Genomic DNA, 22236 nt, shown 5'->3' on the forward strand with positions numbered 1-22236 from the left:
ACCGGTTATCTATCCTACGCAATACATCGCAAGCCCCCTCCATTCCTTACTCTCAAGTCAACGAACATATCGGCTATCCCTGTTTGCTCTCTGATCCACGCCGCTTTCTTCCTGTCTCTTAGCGTTGCGCCTAGGATTTTTCGTTCCATCACTCTTGGCTCCATCCTCAATCCTCAAAATGTTCTCGAGCTTCTTTGTCAACCTCCAAGTTTCTGCCCACTACGTTAGCACCGTTAGAATGCATTGATTTTACTTTCTTTTCGGCGACAGTGTTAAGCTCCCAGTCATATGGTAATGCCTGCCGTATGTGCTCCAACCCATTTTAACTCTTGTGTAAATTTCTTTCTCGTGATGAGGGTTCCGTGTACATAATTGACCTAGATAAACGTACCCCTATGCAGACTATATAGGATGACGGCCGATAAATACTTATTGTTCCTTTGCAAGTCTTCTGAACCATACCTTGTCCTTCCGCATAATGATTTTCAGCCCTACTCTTGCACCTTCTCGGTGAAGGTCATCATTCGTGTGCTACAAATTCGTCATCAGCGTGACTGAACAGGTCGAATGTCATCCGAAAACTGATGGGTTTGAGATATTACCCGTCGATCCTCATTTTCTATCCTTCCCAGTCCAATAGCTTGAATACTAAGCAGGCAGTCAATAACATTGGAGAGTTTTTGTTTCCTTTTCTCACTGTTTTCATGATATGTATTTCTTTTTCAGTTGTGCTGTATCGAATTAAAGAAGCACTTGAGTATTTGTAGATATTCGCCACTGTTCGTATAACCGGGTGCTAGCCACCCGAAATATGGGGCGTATTATGTCTGACGGCGGCCGACAGATGGCAAATAGGTCATACGGACAAAAGGTTTTGTGACTTCTTCCCCTTTTCCTGAGCGGTTCCAAACTCCAGTGTTGTTGTTTTCTGAATTCTTGATTTTGTAAACGCTTTAATGGTTATCTGGTGTGTTGTCTTGGTTTATAAATAATGTTCCTAAGTCAGGCTGCTTTATATCGCATGCCAACCCATCACGTGTAATCAATCCGAAGAGCTACGTCCCCATTGAATACAGACAAGTGTTTTATATCCTGTAGGTTGCGCCAAAAAAGTATTATGTGAGACATTCGTTGACGGTATTGTTCCATCATGTTAGTCTTCTCTCCTCGCGGCCTCCCCTCTCCCACAGCACTAGCGTCACTAGGTGCACTTCGGCGATTCTGGTTGTCGTGTACTGCAAACATCGCATGCTTTTTTCCCTCTCTCCGAAGCTTGTCGTATGCCCACAATGCGTACTCCTCGCACAATTTTTACTGCGACAGCAGATGAATGCACTAAATATGGTTCGCGTGGTTCGTTCATGAATTCCGTTACGCTCACAACAACCATTGTCATCATCGACGTCGTTGTTCATCCTTATCCTGACATTCACCATCGCCAGAGACCGATGAATGTAGAAAACTCTGTCCAAAACCACCAGTATAATGGATTCGAACTGAGTCGCTGCAGCAATGTGCACTTGGTAGTGCGCGCGAATCACTGTGCTATCGTTCAACATTTTTTTTTAATGCATGGAATGTAGACGCGACACACAACGTCGCTAGGCAAACAGTTCAAGGTCTTGCAGTCCACAACTATACTCTGATAGTCACCACATGTATTTCGAAAGCAACAGCTAATACTGTAAAAGACCAGAATGACAATTGTGCGCATCACATAGAAGACGTTCTTGACTAGATGCCGGTGTGTTGGCGTGCAATTTTTCATTGTTATGTTCATGAAAACAATATGAGAGGCGCTCATGACAATGAAAAGCCTCAAACACGGTGCATACTCCCAACGGAGGATGCCCCAAGAATCAGTAGGCTGGCAAAAAAAAGAAAGCAATGAAAGCGCCCACTGACGGCGTCACTGAGAACAACGATGTCCCAAGAACAACGACACCCAGTTTTGTTTTTAGAGCGCAGCTCTGAGGCGCCCGTTCCAAGGTTGAGCGTCGCTGTCCCTCGGCGTAACCGCGCGAACGCGCTTGTGCCACTGCTCGAGCCTTCGCCATCATCGCCTTCCACGACTGGCTCCACTGCCGCTCATCATGGCAGCGTTCCCATACCGCCCCTCCCTTTGCAAAGGAGCTGACGGCACCTGAGGTATGCTCAACTCTCTCAGGTCGTGAAGAACTCGCCCGTGAAAGGTCTCGCCGTCGGCGTGCCGATCCAGTTGTTAGAGTCACACGAACCGAGACAATCCAATAGCAACGAGAAGAAGCTCCCAAGCTGAGGGAGCGGGAGGCAGAAGCAATCCGGCACCGTCACCTGTGGGTTGCTTAACCGTGACGAAGGTCAGCTGCACGGCGGACTAGCTTCGCTTACCGCCATCTTTCGGCAGGGGAGGCGTTGGCTATTTTGCTTTTAGTGTGTTACCTTGGCAAGCAAAATTGTGGACGCAGAGCATAAGAAGACCACCAAAACTTCCCGTTTATCGCGTTTATTTTTTATTGTTCCGTTCGCATTGTGAAAAATTCCTCTATCTTCCCAGTCGATATCAACTCTACAAGGCATGCAAATGTGTCGCTTAACAAAGAAGTGCGCAAACAAAGATTGAATGCATGCAGCGCCACAGCAGATCATGGTGAGAAGTTACAGCATCCATGGAAAAGAAAGTTTGCCCATAAAACGAAAAACTGGAATATGGTATGTAGCAAGAATGGTTGCGCAAGGAAGACGCTTGCTTATTCCGTAGAGATTTGGCTTTGTTCAGTCGGTCCGGCACATTTGTCTCCATACGAAGCCGCGACAGAAAATGCGCGCTATGCCTGTTCTTTTTTCTTTTTTTTTTATGTAGAAGCGACAGCCGGACAAATTACATCTCTAGGGAACGTATGCGCATGCGCGTACTCATAGCCACTCATAGGAATGAGGTTGAGTACCACTTCTAGCTAAGAACGAGTCCAAACAAAAACGAAAAAAAATGAACAAAGTGCGAGCGAATATCTAATAGCACACACAGAAAATGATGTATTTGGAGGCAGCTTCGCCATGTTCGGCTACAATCTTCACTCGGCCTCAGTTTCACGGGGCGCTCTCCTTTATTTATTTACGTATTTAGTTATCTTTATCGTCATACGTGCGCAATAAGAAACATTGCTGAAGCCGCTGCATTGAGCAATATATGCAGGGACGCAATAGGGAGACCGACGGGAAATCGCGCGTTGGGACAAGCCGCCGATATATGTTTTGCGATGCATTATGCAGGGCAGTCGTTCTTCGTGTGCTTATATAACAATGAAACTGAATGTTCGCAATGCCTGCCGCTTCCTTTTTTGCTTTGTATCAACCTGATGCAAGCATAAAATATTGAGCTCTATATCTTAGAAGAAAAGTCGAAGAACCTGTCGACTTCAAGCCGTTTCGACTTTTGCTTGTCTTTTGCTTGATTAATTTCTTGTGGTGTGTTTGTATGTCTGTTGCGTCGTTTCTTTGTTTTTGTTGTAGTTTAATGCACGTGATATGATACTTGGTGAGGTTCTTGCTAAGCCACAAGTGCAGGAACTATGCAAATAAACAAAGAGTGCCCTCATAGCAGTTGCGAGCTGGGAGCAGGAGCGGTTTCTGCAGGAAAACGTTGTCTTTCGTGAAGACCTGATCAGCCACGCTGAGCTCTGCTAAGCTGACATAGATTTCAGGTTACCTGCTTTCTTTTCTATAAACTCAAGCTGATAATTTAAGCACAGAGAACTTCCTGACTGTAGCGACAACAACTGCAAGTGTAACGAGAAATGGCTGAAACCATGACGAGATTGGTTTCTTCGCGGAGCGCCGTAGCTAAAGCAAGCAAGGTCGTATTTATCTAGAATTGTGTTTTTATTATGCATCGTTCACTTGGAAGCGTGGTTAAAGGTAAATGTAACGCTATGTTCGCACAAAGGCAGCGAATAAAAGCACTCAATAAAGCTGTAACTAGTACGAGGCTAACGCGACATTGGTCATCACGTATACCGAGAAAGGATACTTGTATCTTGTATTAGGCGTGCAAAATCTTGTCGGACTACAATTCAGTAATTTTCTTTTTCAAATTCTACTTTCAAAATATCCTGTAACCAAATTTTTTCATGCTTCAAGTATGGAAGAAAAATAGAGTGTCGGATTGTAATCAGTCGGCGCGTATTATGAGTGCACCTAAAGTATCGCTGATGTTCGCAATTAATTATCGTCCTTTCGAACCTATTTTTATCGCCAACCATGCGATAACGTGAGCTACATTTGGGATATAACGACATATGGTTCTAGAACCAATGGCAATTGAGATAAATATCTCACTGAAGTGCTGTTGGCTCTATGACTGTAATGTGACCTACAGGAGAGGAGTATACACTTGAGCGGGCATTCTTTTTTTTTAGGCGGATTTACACGTCACACTTAAATGCATGACTATAGCGCAGTAATTTGTAATCACTGACCTAAGATCACTTCTACAACGGCATATTATCCCTAAAGAAACATGAGAGCCCGTCCAGCCTTCACAGATTCTATGGCAATATTGCACACTGTCACGGTAATGGTCCTCGACAACACTTTATTAGTGCTTCAAATCTACGTTGTTTCATGTTCACCCACGGCATCCCTCATTTTTGCCAACAAGGAAGCCTCTCTATGCGTGATCTGGCAAAAATAAATACAAATATTTACACCGATCTCAACAGCTTCATCCTGGTTTCTCCTTCTTCACCGTCTCTTGATTGAGAAACTTCGATGTTACCCAATGAAAGCCGTTTGCTCAAGTTCCCACTCGACTTTTCCTAAACGCCCGCGATGTGCCAATGCTGCTTGTTGAGGATTAACGGCGTCCGGGACACTTCTGACACGTTGCGATAAGCACCTGGTTCTTCTTTCATTATTATTTATACTATCAGCGTGATTTTCCGCCATTCCATTATTGAGATAGCCGAAATGACGTAAGAAGTAGGCAGCGTGGTAAACAAATGAGTGATACGCACTCTGATTACCTAATTACGTCCGGTTGTTGCCGAGCGTGGCCGGGCGTCTTTTCCATAACTGAAATGAATCACGGATTGGGAGCTTACCTCTTCTGTCTACTTCCTGAATAATGAAGCTGGGTTATTCTTGGTTTTCTCAATAGCGTGACCGCACTGATAGCATCAGCGTTCTACCCTGCTCCTGCCATATCGCAAACGCAATGCACGACCCCGTGACCAAGGCGATTGTAGCTACGATACCAGCGCCACTGCGCTAGCGAATTCTCGGCCAGGAAAGCTGCGAACGACGCTCCAATTCGCGGTTGCGTAAACAAACCGAAAAATGGTAACTCGGCTATCAGCGCCGGCAGGCGCGCATCCGTAATCCCATTTCTGCCTTCCCACCCGGGCTGCTACAGGGCACTAGCACGCTATTTGGCCGCAGCTCCCGTGTTCCAATTGCTTTTGTCCGCACCTGTACATTCTCAGAATGCGACCCGCATCTCTTTCTTTCTTTCTTTCTTTCTTTCTTTCTTTCTTTCTTTCTTTCTTTCTTTCTTTCTTTCTTTCTTTCGTTCTTTCTTTATTTCTTTCCTTCTTTCTTTTTTTTTCTTTTTCGTGTCATTTCAAATTATGTGTCCTACACGTCCTCCGGAAAGCTATGACATTGCACACAAAAGGGTGGGCGCCTCCGTGCCTTGCGATCAGAACGTGCGCGGGCACTGGCTTTTGGACAGCGGCAAAGGAAGTGTCTGCAAGAAAAATGACGCGAAAACAAACAAAAAAACAAAAGCAAGATGGAGAGAAGGAAATGCGAGGCCTGGCGAGATAAGAATGTGTGCTCGACCACTGCTCACTCCCCCCCAAGTGTCTTCTTTTGCTCAGTCCTCTGAAGCGAAAAAGAAAAGTTTCTTGGAGCCGCTGCCTCAAGCACACGCATGGAGAAGCGCCGGCGCAGCCAACGAAGAATGCAAGGACGCTTCGCAACAACACAGCAAAAAAAATTGCTTTCATACGAAATATCTGTTTCGCGGAGGTGTTTTGGTACTGCGAGATAGGGACTAAGAAAACATGCCTTAAGCTTCTTATCAATTTTTTTTCTTTCCTGGCGCCTTACAGAATGAGCCTCTAGCTTGCGCAAGAAAGGCGGTCTTGTTGCTCTGTGCCGTCCGCACCGCAAACGCAGCTTGAAACATTGACGACGTGGCTCGGCCCACGTTTAATTTCGGGGTTTATGCTTTCGGCATGCTTAAAGTTGAATGCTAGAGTTTACAGGCCAAAATATAGATCTGATTATGAGGGGCCCCAGGTTATTATTGCGAAAGCACTGATAACCCGGAATACGTCCCATGAGGCAGAAAAGCGGGCGTTGTTGTCCGCGACGAATGGTACCGAAAATCGGTCGGACGTTATAATTGTCTTGTGTGACGTCACTAGTAAAACAGAAGATAGTAAATGGTATAACAACGGCAACCGGCAGTAATGATGTGTATTTATCTGTATTAAAATGAATAAAAGGTAATTAAGGTGAAGTAGAGCGAAGTAAAGTGAATAAAAGTAAGAACAAAACACAGTAAGGTGAAGCAAGATGAAGTAAAGTGAATGAAGGTGAAATAACGTTGGTGCAAATTAAAGCAAGGCGTAATAAGGTGGACTCGTGAAGGACACGTGACAATGTATTACGTCACGTATCGTGGACGTAACCGATTAATTATACAAGTCATTATGCGTTCGCATTCACATCACGTAAGTATACTTAAGTGACTGTCTATTTGGTTAAACACCTGGCGTTCTCTGACGTTTGCCCAATGCCCGGTACACGAGAGTTTTTCCATTCCACCCCCATCGGAATGGGACGGCCGTGGTTGGGTACAAACTCACGACCTCGTGCTTTGTAGCGCAACGTCATAGCCGTCAAGCTAGCTCGTCGATTACGTTCAGCCTGTCCTGACTTACTGAACACTTCCGTGCAATGGAACGCAAACAACAGTGTAAATAGCGCAACTGTTTTTAACTGCTGTTTAAGCAGCACAATCTAAGATTATGTGACCAAGAGAGCATGTTTAGAATAAGTTCACTGCTGTAAGGTAAAGGTAATTGTATAACCTGTGAGGTTGCGAGCGTACTAAACAATTACAAGCAAATAAAAATACGCGTTTCAGGTGTCTTCAATAAACGTTACGCCGAAGAAGAGGAGAAAAAAATTGTTCCACACAGCCGTAATGCGAAATACATTTTTCCCACCAACTGCATCAGACTCAACGCATGAACATGGGAGAACATTTCTTTTGTAATGCTTACGCGGTGTCCGTTCTCGTATTCTCGTTAAACGCGACTAATGACGTCTCATCCGAAGCTTAGTAAAGCCTGCTATCAAGCCATCCTTCTGATGAAAGCGACACACAACATGTCGAACTTGGATTGATTCTCCAATGTTACATTATAGCGATGGTGCATCGTGCGTAGACTCGACATGTGAGTTCACTTTATTTTCTATTTCAGTCTCGTGTCATGTTGTAAACGAGTGAGAGAGGGATGACGATATGCCGAGCAAGCTAAACTTCATTCTCCTGTGCTATTAGCAACGGCACTTGGAGCTCTCATTCGTTTCACGAACAAAGCTTCAACAATAGATTTTAACAGAGTTTATCTTGTTCCTCATATGTGCCCTATGTAAGTGGGACGCATACACAGAAATGAAGTGCAGCCTACGTTGAAACAACGTCTTTGATCGTCGGCTCCTCCTTCGATATAACTTGTCGCCACTGTTATGCTCTATGTCACTTTTAATACCGCTCCACCTAACTTGCATTAGTAGGCCATCTCAATCTTGCTCCACATAAATTCCACTAAGCGGAACATTTCTGCAAAAATGCTCTATTTACTTAGTTTAACATAAGCGGAACAAGTTGAACAGCGTAACGGAGGGCAATTTCTACACGGGAGATGTTGAAACTGCTGCGCGAGCTTAAGAGGAAGCTTTAGCTCGGGCCTAACTCCGACGCGGCCTATTCCAATACGTGTAAAACGCAAAAACGCTTTTCTGAGATAACCTCAGAACCTATCTTTATCAAATCTGTTGCATTTGAGAGAGAGAGAGTTAACCTCTAATGACTGTTGGAAGCGGAATTTCGATTTATGGCCTGAATATTGTTAAAAGAATTTTTAAGAATTCGGAAGTTCGAAAAATATACACGCACGAAGTTTATAAATTATTAGCTCTGCACCCAGATCAGATATCGTGGTTCTGTAAACGGCATCCATTAGATCATTCAAAGTGGACAAATTTAATATGTCAATTTACATCTCGCGTGAATTTGTTATCTTTTTTCCAAGGGTTCTGGAAAAGCTTCAATTCCGTATTAACGAATTTTTTTGTACTCTTGTGTAACATGACAATTTAGTCCGCCTTATATATACTATCACATATAATTCACGGAATGGTGATATCATTTTTCTTTGCTGAGTTAGAGTTGTAAACTTTATAGTTTCGTTTTCTGAAAATTTTCAATTTTTGCCAATTTTTAATAAAAAATTTACGACCTAAATCGACAATTCAAAACAAACGGTCGCTAGATTTTAACTCTTTCTTTTAAATGCAACAAACCTCGTCAAATTTGGTGCTGTGGTGGCCGAGAAAAATGAATTCTCCTTTTACATGTATTGTATTCCCCAATACATGTATTATATGTACTGTATTGTCTTGTATGTATTTACTTATATGCTATAACCCCATCCCCCGCCTCCCCTTTCGCACGCTTCTTTATATGAGTAATGCCATTTCAAGAGACCCTAATGGCAGAAACTAAGCATCTTCTGTTGGATAAACTAGTATCTATGCAACTGTTTTTTTCTAACTTTTCCGTAATAGATTGACACTCGAAGAAGGTAGATTGACACTCGAAGAAAATCGCATTGAAATTTCAGCGCCGGTACTTCCATGTGACCTCACGTATTTCAAAATCTTTTTTCATATTTAAAGTGTCGCGGCGGAGTAAAAGACTGGTTCGTCTAGAATGCAGAACAATATGTCTTTAATGATAGAAAAGGACAGTAACTGGAACTGGCCAGGCGGCATCAAAGTTTGACACCACGGCCAGGTGGTCCAGAATTTCAAGCCGACGTCGCGAAGCGTTCTTGGTTTTCTGTTCCGTCTTCCTCATGCTTGACAAATTTTCTCCTCACAATAGGAGTAGCCTTTTGTTTGGTATTGTTGAGGTGTTGTTTTCAAATAAATGTAACACGATTTCTCTCTTTAGCGTTCGTCTAAAGAAATCACCACATATGAGGACAACATAAAAAAGGTGTTGGTGATAATTTGGACTCTGCGCATCGCACCTCTGGTGGTTTCTATAGCACTAGCGGAAGATTGAGGGACTCTGAGGGCATTAAAACCCCGATTGTTTGGCGCAGGGACAAATTTTAGAGATCAAAACGCGTCTCTAAAACTGGCAGTCGTCACTTCGTGCTGCGATTTGCTTCAACTCATTACCACACCAAGAACAAAACACTACGCGTCAATCCAGTTTCCTCCTCACTGAGGGGGGATCTCTAAGGGTAAGCTTCTAAAATAAAGCGCCATATGTTTTGGGAGGCAAGAGACACTGCACAATAAGCAGAATACCATTTGTATACAGATGTCAAATCTAAATGCCAAAGCATTCATCGAAGCTTTCTTATTTTCCCTTACAGCTTGATCATAAGAAGACGCAATCTGCATTTTTTTTATGGGCTGGTACTTCAGTAATTTCTATTAGGCTAACGAGCAATTTGTCAAACTGGTAGTGATTTTGGTTGATTATGTGAATACAGTTTCAGTCGTTTTCGAATAGTTGTCCTTTCAGGAGACTATTGGCCAAATGAGCCTTCAGCCTTCGAGTAAACGTCTTCCAACATTTCTTGAAGTTTCGCCACCATATAAGAAGATTTTTGTTTGATGCGTTGCTGTCAGCTTCAGCTTTGAACCGCGAAACGTTTATCCGCTTCACGTACTTGGGAATGAGAAGGGAAATTTACTCCACAAGAAATATTTTTTCCGGCAGGATATATAATTCCTTGGCCGTCGATTCTGATGACATCCTACATACACCTAAACTTTCTTCGGCGCGAGTTTCAAATTTGCTTGTGCGTATTTACAAAGGCGAGCACGCCTTTCAAATTGCGTGGAAAGACCGGGATCTAAGCGCTTAGAAATTTTTCAAGGCTGCCTGATTTCACCGGAGTTTAATTGTGCGGCAAGGATATAGCGCTGGTCTCACGCTATTCTGGGAAACTTTCACCTTCAAACTATGTTCGTGGGCCCCCTTCTTTCTTTCTTTTTTATTTCTTGAGAAAAATTGCAGCGCAAGTACTTGAAGCGCTGAGAATGCGTTATATATATTTCTGTGTAGACAAATGGGGGTTTCAAGAGTATGGTCGTTGTAAATGAGTGGCAAATTTTTTTTTTAGTCTTAGTAAAAATTATTTATAGTTTCGGTGGCTATATTTTAATATGCGTGCTATGGACATTCTTGGACCGTGTTCCCCGACCCACTAGATTGCGGTTCCCTCGCCCCATTTAATTTCTTTGTAGTTGACCTTCCCGAGCGAAATATTTTCGACTTATTCCACCTTTGTATGGCGAATAATTTGTTTGTTTGTTAGTGGCAACACTGCTGAATCTACACTTAAAGTTAACCAAGGAAAATATGTTTGAATTTTACAATATTGTGTTTGCGGTCTTTATAATGAAAATTGGGTAGAAGTTTCATCGTCTACACATGCTCAAAGGCAGAGTACAAAGAGAACGTTCAAATATTCCATGATGGGCGTATTGAAAACATACCGCGGTGGGCATTATCTATGTGCACATAGCCCCGTCCATTTCTAATCTCTCTCGTGGAGCTTGTAGTGTCTTTGACAGGTGATACTGGCAAAAACGAAATTGGGCACATCTATGCGTTGCAGTTCACTCACAAAGAAAAAAAACTGTGAACGGCCAGCTTGTGTGGGTTATGCTTCACTTGCATGCACAGATAGTGAAGCTTCTGAAATGTGGAGGTCTGCTTTCTTTTTATCAATTGCAGCCAAAAAAGTATTTAACATATATACTCAACGCTAAGTGCTATCAGGCACAACGCAATAAGGTGGTATTGTAAAATATCTGGTGTAGTTTCCACAGTAATGTGTTCCGTAGGGCTGAATATTAAAGTTGTAGAACTTGAACACATTTTTGCTGAACCACCAACTTCCTTTTTTTTCGATTCACCGTACTGTAACGCACAAGCCTCGCAAAATTTTGAGTAGTAGTTTTTCATTTTATAGAATATCCCTCATAAAATGAGAATGAGTTTTCTTTATTTTCTTTTTGGTACATTCGTTGGGAGAAGATGTGTCCTATTTGCCCATCTAACAAAATAAATACAGCTTCTGTTCAATAAGGGTGATCATGCACAAAAACTGAGTCGTATGAACCGGCGCCTGTAAATTACCATACCCAACCAATTCTTAGTTTAACGAAGTTAAGCATTCGTGAGTTTAGCACCAAAATCACGCTTATTATTCTTTCTCCTCTTCTATTTCAGAAAAGCCACATCGCACATCACACATTCCAATAAAAAAAATTAAAGATAGAGAAAATCATATCAATGTTCCTAAAAATAAAATGTTCTCACCTTTCTCTGTCCTCCCGTCACGCACTTTCTCGATGCCGCGCGATTTCCTCTGAGCGCGGGCTGGCGGAACACTAACACTCCACTAGTATCGTCGCACAATGCAGTCAAAAACAACAGTCGCAAAGCTAATGGCTCAGTGAATAAGATCGAGCTTGTCTCCCAGCTCTCTTTTTTCTTCTCCTTTTTTTCTCTGCCGAATCCCCACGAAGCGATCGTATACTTTTCAAAACTTGAAACTTTTCAGCGTACAGTTTCACTCTCGATTAAGAGTTCGGCGAGCGCGCCAACTTGGAGCCGGGGAGAGCAGACACCGCCGCGCGCGACCAACTTTGGAGCCCGTTCTGGGGCGAACCCGGGGTGCGCGCGCTTCAACGGCCGTCTCCGAAGCCCGGGAGGCGGAGCCTATGCTCTCCCGTTTTTCCTTGTACGTTTTGTTGCTTCCCTCTTCCTCCCTATTGCGTTGGCGCTTGCTTCCTTGCTTTCGAAAGCTTTCTCCTTCCACCACCGCACTCTCTCCACTGCTTTCGCTTACTTTCTGTCTTTCTTTTTTCGCGGACGTGATGACGTCACAGGACGCGCAGTGGGTCGAAGTTTGCTTCGCTCGAAGTACACGGCGCGCGTCGCCCACGCTTCGGAAGGGGTGCACGCAACTCCGCCGAGCCACGGTTTGTGATACGTTGCTCCTCCACGCTAGGAAAGGTGGTAGCGCAGGAACTGTATGGTGCAGTGGTGTACCGCGTGGGATAGGTTTTTGACAAGCGTGTTCTTTTTCTAATGTGCTCTAACGATCTTGCGGTATTGCCACTCTTTTCTTTCTTCGAATGTTTGAGGGAAAAACATCCTGATGAACGTTCGCATGCAATTGGCAGCGAACTAGGGTGCCTGTGCAGATAGACGTCGATAGCATCCTCGCTTGACCAGGCAAGTAGCGTGTCGCTTTTTTTTTGTTTGCGCACTTCCCATCAAACCACGTCTGCTGTTCTAGTGTAAAGACATTACTTTGTTCTTTTTTGCTCTTTCTAGGTAGCGCACATCCACTGCAACTCGCACTTAAAGCTGCCGCAGCTCTTCCTGCGAAGGGTGCATTTCTGCATGTACCGTCTTTGTGCGGAGAAAGCAACTTACTGTGGGCAGTCAGTGGACAATCGGGAGCGTCCAGACGGAGCGACGATCTCCCTCTATGATGCTCCATTTGAAACAGCATTTCTCGCAAACGCAGATCAAAAGTTAATCTTAAAAAGTGATATCAATAATGTTAAACGTACACGCGGCGTAATGTAAAGGGTACTCGTCAGTTGTCCCTAAGGTAAGAAATCTCGGTTCTAGAACACTCAAAAGCTGGCTGCTTCAACTAAAGAGTGAATAACCGATCGATAAGAACGTGAGAGATAATATATTACACGTTCCTTTCTTTGTTTGGCATTAAAATAAATCACAGCTACATGCTGAGGCAGAACTGCGGCACACCATCAGTCAATCACGTCCTTTTTTCGACACCGCCGGCACACAACTTTTTAGAAGTTTAGAACACCTCGAATGCTGTCGTGCACATGGGCACTGAGAAATTCTCGAAGGTAACTTGCTGGCTTTGTTGCGGCCATAACGTGCGTGCGTTAGCCTTGTTTCCCCTTTTCAATGCGTCTGCTTCACCAGACTTTGCGTGATGATGATGATGATTTATTGGCATTCCTTTTGAAAAATGACGATGACAAATAGTCACCTAGCCTGCTTGCGTTAATCAGGCATGCTGTGTATGTTTTCTTTTTCTAGCGTTTTTCTATGAATCTCCGCAGCTTTCTTTTGTTTCTAGTTTTTTTTTTGCTGATGTTTAATTTACTTCAAAACTGGTGTACCTTGTATCGCTACTTATGGCTGTATCGGATCCGGTCGTATCATTCTTTCGCCGGCTTTTTTTCCACCAATACTCTTAACTTCCCTTACGTTGCGGGCAGGTTTGCCGCGCCACCTGTATTCGGAAAAGTGTACTAGATGACTTTTCGAATGGCCTTCGAGATCGTCAACAAGCCACAGGCTTTCATACGCCAAGCTTCGTATTCGAAGAACGATCGTTTTCGCGATCGGTTGAATCGCCATGGAAATTAGCTCAGGTATAAAGCCTTCGCATCGACCAGCACTTGGGCTCTTCTCCGCGTTTGCTAACCGGGTCTAAGGCGTTAAGTAATTTTCGTTATAAATTGGATTTGGGTACCTTGACGCTGTTTCCGGCTGCCGTTTCATACTATTTTGCGGTGGTTCTGCAACGTCCCCAGCATGGCGCGCACTGTTTCGGTTCACCCTGCGCTGGAATTCGGTGCATAGTGGCAGCTACCGCGAGGCATTGAGACCTTGCTTCACGGCTTTCCCCTTGCTGTGACCCACGCAGAGCACTTTCTCTTTAATATCGATCGTGCATTCTCGAAGTCCTGTACGTTTTGGAGAAGTGGGCGAGGACATAAACCACGTGTTGCTGTACAGCACCGCCCCCCCCCCCGCTCCCTACAAGCCCAGCAAATCCAACAGCTGGTCCTAAAACTTAGGGCTCTGGCAAAAAGCCTATTGTGACTTTGGACGATAGTTGTAGATTGGCCAGTTGGTGGTCTTGAAAGAACAGTTTTCAGTGCCGTTAAGTGCTTTCCTTTTTGTAGGGTTAGCTACGGGCTCAAAAATACTAGGGAGGACTTTCTGCAGTGACTCGCCTTCGTTGTTACAGTTGTTTCGTATTCTTCGTTTTATTCTTTCACACTTCTAGGTGTTATTGTTTGCGCGTGTGAAAGTGTCCTTTCCGTCCTCATTATGCATACATTTGTTTCATATTATTTATTTTTTGCACAAAAGTAGAGCTTGGAATAGCCATAGGTGTACTGCTTCCAACCGCTACAATTATAACTCATTTAGCCCTACCCTTTCTGCAATTTCGGAAGCACTTCATCTACTCAATGGAAACTTTCTACCAGTATATTACAATGCTTTGTCGGCGCTGCTAACTCTGTTCACCACAGTTCTGCTGAAAAGGGCCTCGTTAGGAGAAATGACAGCATGTCACTCGCGTAGCGCCATGTCTCGTGGGAAGCGTCCAGTGTTACATTCATTTGATTTATTTATGCAGGTCACATCACTCAAGGGTGTACAAGGATAGTTATGTTGCTTTCGCCAAGAAAGTTAGTTTTGTACGCAATTGTAGTCGCTTTGCGCGCTGTCTCGCCTAACCTAGCCTAAACTAGCCTGACCAAGTGCAATACTGCAGATGCTTTCGCGTTGTTTCGCTAATCTAATTATGAAGTGCATTTTGACCAAGCGTACTGTATTCATTCGTACTTTTAGAGGGCACGTGTTTATAGGAAAACTGAAGACATTTTCGCATTCATGACTAAAAGGTGCCTCGTCCTAATTTACAGTGACAGGCACGCATGAGATGTGCATGCTTGGAGACCTACCCCTTCTGAAACCCTGGTGTGCTCCCCGCGCTCGATTGCGCACATTTGTGCGCGTAGGTGCGCATTTGTGCGCGTTTGTGCGCGTTTGGGCGCATGTGGGTGCGAGTGGGCGCATGTGGGCGTGCGCGCGTGCGGTGCAGAAAGTAGAAATGTGACACACTTCTGCCAAGCCGCAACAAGCGAACATGGAACCTGAGAGAAACCCAGAGAAATGTGCAGGCGTGCGCGAACCACTTGTGTCCGTGCCCCTTTTATAAGTTTTTCTAAGTGAATGCCATTTCTCTGCTGCAATCACTACGAACAACAGTGCGTTAATCCAGTGCGTCACTGACATACTGTTGCGGGGAAATCTAGCCGTGCCTACGGCTAGCAAGTTCCTCCTTCTCCACGCAGTTTCTGAGTGATGTAGTTCGGCCATGCAAGCAAGTGGCACCGTTAAACCATTAACGCCTTTCACAGCCAAGTAGGCGTCCTTGGTCAAGCCCCCCCTCTGCGTGACATGCCTGAGCCTTTGTATATTCTTTTCTGTTACGCCAATGCCATAGACGTAAGGCGGGACATCATTTTTACAGCAAAGCTCTATATGGCTAGGATTCTATCCATTTTTGTTCTCAATGAACAAGAACTATGATCATCAATGGCTCATACCCCTTAAACATTCGTGCTTCCGTAAGCAAGCAAAAACATGCAATGGCTCATAACCCCGCAAGGCAGAGACTACAAACACTCAGCAAAGTCAAGCGAATGGCGCTTAACTTCTTTCTAACACAACAGCATGTCGAAAACTGTCATCATCAATCGCTCATGCTCCCTTGAGCAATAACTCATACACCCGGAAGCAAGCCAAAAATGCTTTGACTCACAGTCCTGTAAAGATCATGGCTACTCACTTTGCGCGAATCAGCTGCGATGACGGTACCCCTGTTGTCGTTGATTTCAATGTGAATGTGTCGGTACCGAAAAGAGAGCGGTTTACGCGTTGCGCGTTGCAGACATATCTCTGGCGATGCCACACCGATCCGGCCTAACGGACCATCCAGCGGTGTACGTGCATCGATTTGACATTATCAAAGAATATTATTGCAGTTGCGAGTGAAATAATGAGCACCTATCAAGACCATAAATTAGTGTACGTACCTATCGCCACGATGACCACGCATCAAGAAAATAAATGAGTTCATACCTTTGTTCATAATTATGTGCCATCTCCGTGTCGTGTGCCAAACAGCTTCGCTCGTCAACCACCTTCACAGAGTGGAACGGCTCATGATTTTTTTTTCTCTCTTTGATTCCAGCACCAAGTGCAAAAATAAACTTTCAACTTCCACAGCCCAGCATAAATGAAGCTTAACGCTCAGATTTGTATTAGGCATATAATGTGCGACAAGAATTGTCCTAATGCTAAAGCACGGTAGCGTCTAATGATCTCTCAGCCATTATCTACAGAGAAAAGTCCCTTTTAGCGACAGCCCACAGGAGCTCTAGTACACCTGAATATAAAAAAAAAAGGCTAACCTGCCGCGGTGGCTTAACCGCTGTGGTGCTGCGCTGCTAAGCACCAGGTCGCGGGATGAGATTCCAGCCGCGGCGGCCGCATTTCGATGGAGGCGAAATGCGAAAACACCCGTGTCTTGTGCAATGGGGGCACGTTATAGATCCCCTGGTCGTCAGCGTTAATCCGTAATCCCCCTCTATGGTATGCCTCATAATCGAATCGCGGTTTTCGCACGTAAAACACCAGAATTCAATACCAAAGGGTATTATGCGTAACGCCATTGGAAAATTTGACTCACCAGGCTCACACGTTACATTAGACGCATCTCGTTGCTAATGCGGGCCTCTATCAGGATTCGGTAACGAGGTTTGTGGTACTATGATGTCGCCCTTAAAGGGACCCTCGCCATGTTACAGCATAACGAGCTGAGACGCGAGGTGCGTAGGCCGCGCGCTTATAATCGGGCCTGCAAGTTATCAAACCGGTGCATGGCTCCAAAGCAACTGAACTTTCGGACAAAAAAGACCCTGCGCCCTTTCCTATTCGTGCCGGATAATGGACCCCCCCCCCCCCCCCCCCCGCTTCGTGCTGGATAATGAAGGCCCCGAGCATGAACGCTTTTTAAGTCAGACGCATTGCCGGGTACGTCACAAGTAACGACGCTCAACTTCGGTGCGTCATTCCCTGCGAAACGCCAGAACCTTCACTGGGTGTCCGCTGCGCGGCAATAAATGTAGAGCAAAATAAAACAAAGGTGAAGCCGGAGCTCTCGATGTGAACACGACATGGACTCTTGGCTGCGGTATTAGAGAAAGCAAGAAAGAACTATGAAAAACAATTAGGGCGTTTTACGTACCAAAAGCACAATCTCTTTAAGAGGCACGCCGCGTGAGGGACTACGGAAGTTTGGACCACCTCAGGTACATTACGGTGCACCTAAATCTTGGTGCAAGGGTGTTTTCGCATTTCGCCCCCGTCGAAATGCGGCTACCGTTGCCGGGATTCGATCCCACGACCTCGTGCTTTCCAGCTCAGCACCATAGCAACTAAGCAACCACGGAGGGTAAAGGGAGAACTATCACTTGCGGACGCTGGCCGATGCAAAGGGCGAGAGTGTCTATGTTGGTATCATGGCGAAATGGCATTTCAACTTTCATTATCTCCCCTAATATAAACCAATTACAAAAAATAATCTTGTGACAACACGCTTCTCCAAACAGTGGTTTGCAATACACAGTGTATAACCAACATTTTTTATGGGGTTTTGTTATATGGCATTAGTTGGACAAGTTCGCTTCGGCACCTAGTGCATTTACTCTGAAACATACATGTCAGGGTGTCCCGGCGTTTAATACAGGTGCATTTTTTTTCAGAAAAAGGTTAACTAGTTGCAAACCAGCACTATTACAGTGGGCTTCCTTGTCCGCGTGCTTTATTTTCTACTTGGTTTCCTAACTATGTGCTGGTACACCAAACATTCCGTTTTACCAAGAAAAAATTTGTGTGCAGGCACAGAACCCGTCAGCGGTGTCCTATTGTTGCGACGCCATCGACCGTACTGACGTCGTTTCATGCCCCGTCATACGTTTGTGACATGGACAAAGGATCAATCCATTTCCTCGCTCATGCCGTCGAGCATAACTAATGCATTAATAGGTTAGGCGATGAGAACGTGTGAGGTCACCAAGCCGCCTCGTGCTGCAGCACTGCGGAGACAACGGTCGATTTGTCACCCGCTAGCCCTCGCTATCGGAAAACTGTCACGAAGATCAGACCCGTGTCCGAGCTTCCTTTGCCGAGCCACCGTTCAGCGGGGAATCAAAACGTGCCGGAGCACTGGTCGTTGTTAGCTCAGCTCAATCTTACAGATAGCTTTGTGCGGTTAATATTGTAATGTCTGACGTATTATACCAGGTACTTACTTTTGTGCAGAACGTATCTTTAAAAGAAGCTTTAATAATTAGACACCTGCCGTTTTTGCTGACAGGTTTAGTGGTTGCAGGCGGACATTAGCGGTGAGAAAACGTTCAGTAATAGTTTCTCTGATTCACTTAAAAATACTATTTGTGTTAGCGACTAACTTTAGAGGTCATGTTGCAATCGAAGCCGAGGAGTGTTGGAGTCATGCCTAATTAGCAGAAATTGTCATACTTGCCCCACTTTCGATATAACCGACCTCAAATCTGCCAAAAATTCATGTGTTTTTCAATGAAGGGCTTCCCGAACTGTTAGAGGCAAGCTTGGGGAAAAATGTTAACTTAAACTTCCATGCATTTCCTAGCACATTTTAAGATCGCATAGTTGTTAATTATCAGTTTACTTTCTGTTAATTAGCATATATATTCATTAGCGAAATTATCGCTAAAATGGTTCTTGTTGCTAATGTCCACATATAGGTGTTTAGCCTTTCTGAAAGAACGGCAGCGTTCTAGATAAGACATATTAAAAAAGGTATGTTGCACCAAAAAAAAAAAAAAACACCTGCTATACGCTGAGTTTAACGCACGGGGAAATAGACGCTTTCCCGTGAAGATTTATGTAGGGACTACAACATCGTTTTAGTACGCTGGGTTGAGTTTTCAGTCGTGGATATTTCAGCAACGCAACTAGAAAATAATTTAATTATATAGTTACCAGGTTTTACCTTGAATAGCATTTTATTTGTACAAATATACACTGTATGGATGGATGGATGGATGGATGGATGAATGGATGAATGGATGGATGGATGGAAAAACTTTATTGAGAGTGCTGAGATACGTGATTATTGCGCAGCAGGCCGAGCCTGGCCGCGAGATCATGGGCTCTCTATTTCCAGAAATAAAGGAGAGCATGTTTTAGTTTTTGTTATTGTTGAACTTTGTTCGGGCAATTCCGATTGAATTAAGCTGTGCTGTTCTTTTCTGCAGTTTTAATTAATTTGGATGGCTGCAATATCCCATCATTCTGGTGATCACACATTTCCTAATACTAAAGAAACGGTGCATACATGTAGGTATCCGAACACACCCTACCTTTTATTTTAGAGCGTAGCCCTCAGGCGCCCGCTCCTGTGTTGAGCTTCGGCGTTAATTGTTGTACCCTGTAACCGAGAGAACGAGCACAGTGAAAGATGAAACCGAACGCGGAGCGCAGCAGGAGACGAAAAAGAGGGCGAGGAGGAAAATGGAGGTGGTCGCTACATTGAAAGCATGAGGCGGAAAGTGGAGCAGGAGCAGAGGGAAGACAGCATGTGCATGCGCTGAGTTGCCGGCGACCACGGCATCTGCAGCCGCGTGGGCGATTCCATCTGCGCTTCCGAGGGAGGGGGTAGGGCAGGTGGCGTGAGGTAGGGAGGGCTACGCTCGTCCTCGGCGTCAGCTGCTGAGGTCAGTTCATGGTACCAGCGTGTGTGAAGAGGATCACTGCTTCTGCAGAGCGAGCGGCTACGAGTAAGGCTCGATGTGACGCTCCCTTGGGTGTTGTCGCCACTGACACAGGTGACACAATTTCCACACGACAAACGGCGCTCTTGTTCTTGGTGGAACGAAAGCGTGCGAAGAAAAGCGTAGTGCCGTGCCCGACGGGCTGTGCGGCGACGGTTGCTACGATATGGCTCCAGAGTAGCACGCGTCGTCTGTATGGAAACAAAGCGCTGAATGAGCCGAGGTCTGTCTGCGGCGGCTGCCGTAAATGGCGCCCACGCGCAACCCACGCTCTGTATCTAGTGGTCTCCCGATTAGCGAGGCAGCCACGCCACAATGCGCTCATTTTGCAATGTGCTGTAGAAGACAGGTTTTCAGCGCCAGCTACGCACAGCGTCCCCTTGCTTATGTAAACCATGTACCTAATGGTCATAATACGAAATATTCAGGCGCGAAATGAAAACACTCATAGATCTGCGCTCAACTTTCGGATTAGGGAGTATAGTAATCGTCGGTGATTTTTTTTTATTTTGGATAGGCCCAAGTTCTTGCATACTTTGAGCAGCAGTATGAGAGGGGGTACAGAAGTGCAGCCTACATTTGCAGGTGTACGAATTAGGCTCCCAGTGGCCGTAGTTCTCCGAGCAGGCTTCATTTGAGAGACAAGGATATACCTCTGTTCTCTATCATATCGGTGCACCTACACACACAAAAGTACTAAAAGTCATCGCACATGGACTATTCCTTTTTTTCATTTGCAGCTCTGTGGAAGCATTTAATACGACGTGGAGGCAAGTTCTCTGTGCGACAGAGTGGGACGTCAAAAGAAATAATTAGGAAAAGAAGCAACACGATCAATAAGAGAAAGTATTTATAATTGATGATTATAACATCTGACGAGCGAGGGGAAAGAAATAGTGCGAATACCGATCGGCAAATCAAATATCACGCTTCCGCAGAGAGGAAAGCTAAAGTAGCACATCAAACGCAACTATTAGAGAGCGTTGTTTGGCTGAGAATGCACTACGAAAGTATCGCTAAAGTAAATGGATCGCGTAGCATTTATTAAAGCCACAGCATTAAGGGCCCAGTGTTGCAGGAAGGACGGACTTGAATCGACGCATGGAATTTCCAAACCGCGCATACCCAACCGCTCTTCTTCTACCACTAAAGTTGCTCACACCTTGCATTTCATTCTTTACAAGGTTATTCCTCAGAATATTGAAAACGGCAGCCCACAACCAAAGGTAATGAAAAAGTAAACACCGACAGCGCGTATCCTTTATGTTAGCTTTTCTCACACTGAAATATTAAGAGCTGGTAACAATAACAGGAAATGTAGCCACGTAGGAGGCTGCATTTCTATCAGGAAGCTTGTATTCGTGCCTCAAGCGTTTCCCGGTAAACATTACGGTTATATAGCTGGAGCTGCCGGCAAGCATGAAAAGCAGTAAGGGGTCTTTCAGTGCTATCGCGTTGCACACCTAAATACGAAGCTTAAGCTTTCTCAAAATTTTTTTCAAACATTTCCACAAATGTTCGCTTAAGGTAGATTCCAAAAGTCTGTTGCATCATCAGCTTGGTTTCGCTGTCAATGTTTCGCCTTTCAGTCGAACTTGCGGTAACCTTTTTTTTTTATTGAAGATGCCCGAAATGTGACGAAACTGGACGCAACCGTAAAATGTCTAGTACGAAGCAAACAATGCAGCATATTAAAACGCTTTCATTTTGTTTCAGAGAAGATACAAAGAGCCTGGTAATAAATTTGGCAGGCAGCGTGTAACGTATTGGTTTAAATACGTGCAGTTGCATTTTTTAGGACGAATGCTCGAAAGAAACACCTTCCAATCTAACTGTGGTTCCCCGAGCTCGCACAAGCTTGTGGTGTTCTCTCTTAACTAATATCATCGATCGTTCAATCAGAACGAAAAAAACACAGATAAGATGATCGCTACGTTCCTGTTTTGGAAGTTTCATACCTTTCGCTAAATTTGGATACCCACCTTAACTTCGCAACCAAGGAAAAAAGAAAATAAGAGAGAAACATAAAATACCGGAAGGCTGTGGATCAAACAACCACGTTCAAACTATCGCCGCGCGATCGATGTGCGTACAAGACCGATGTTCCCCGCTGTCGGCTCCGGCGTTAATTAAATCCTGCCCGAGAGCTGCCGGCAGTTATACCGCGCGTAGATCGCTTCTCAACTTCCCGAGCACGCAACCAGTGCACGCCACAATCAGCAAAAAGCCCCGGCATATGTTGCGCGCCTTCGAGCC

General features: G+C 44.8%; 1 protein-coding gene across 1 annotated transcript in view; it reads right to left on the minus strand.

The window, feature by feature from the left end:
• Positions 1 to 11939, minus strand: part of LOC135911387 (orexin receptor type 2-like) — a 144659-nt gene extending 132720 nt beyond the window's left edge. Inside the window, exon 1 of the mRNA XM_070540571.1 lies at positions 11627 to 11939. The gene's annotated coding sequence lies outside the window, so the exon portion shown is untranslated. The remainder of the gene's footprint in view (positions 1 to 11626) is intronic.
• Positions 11940 to 22236: the final 10297 nt, after the last annotated feature.

This window comes from Dermacentor albipictus, chromosome 6, assembly GCF_038994185.2.
Source record: "Dermacentor albipictus isolate Rhodes 1998 colony chromosome 6, USDA_Dalb.pri_finalv2, whole genome shotgun sequence".
NCBI classification, from domain to species: Eukaryota; Metazoa; Arthropoda; class Arachnida; order Ixodida; family Ixodidae; genus Dermacentor; species Dermacentor albipictus.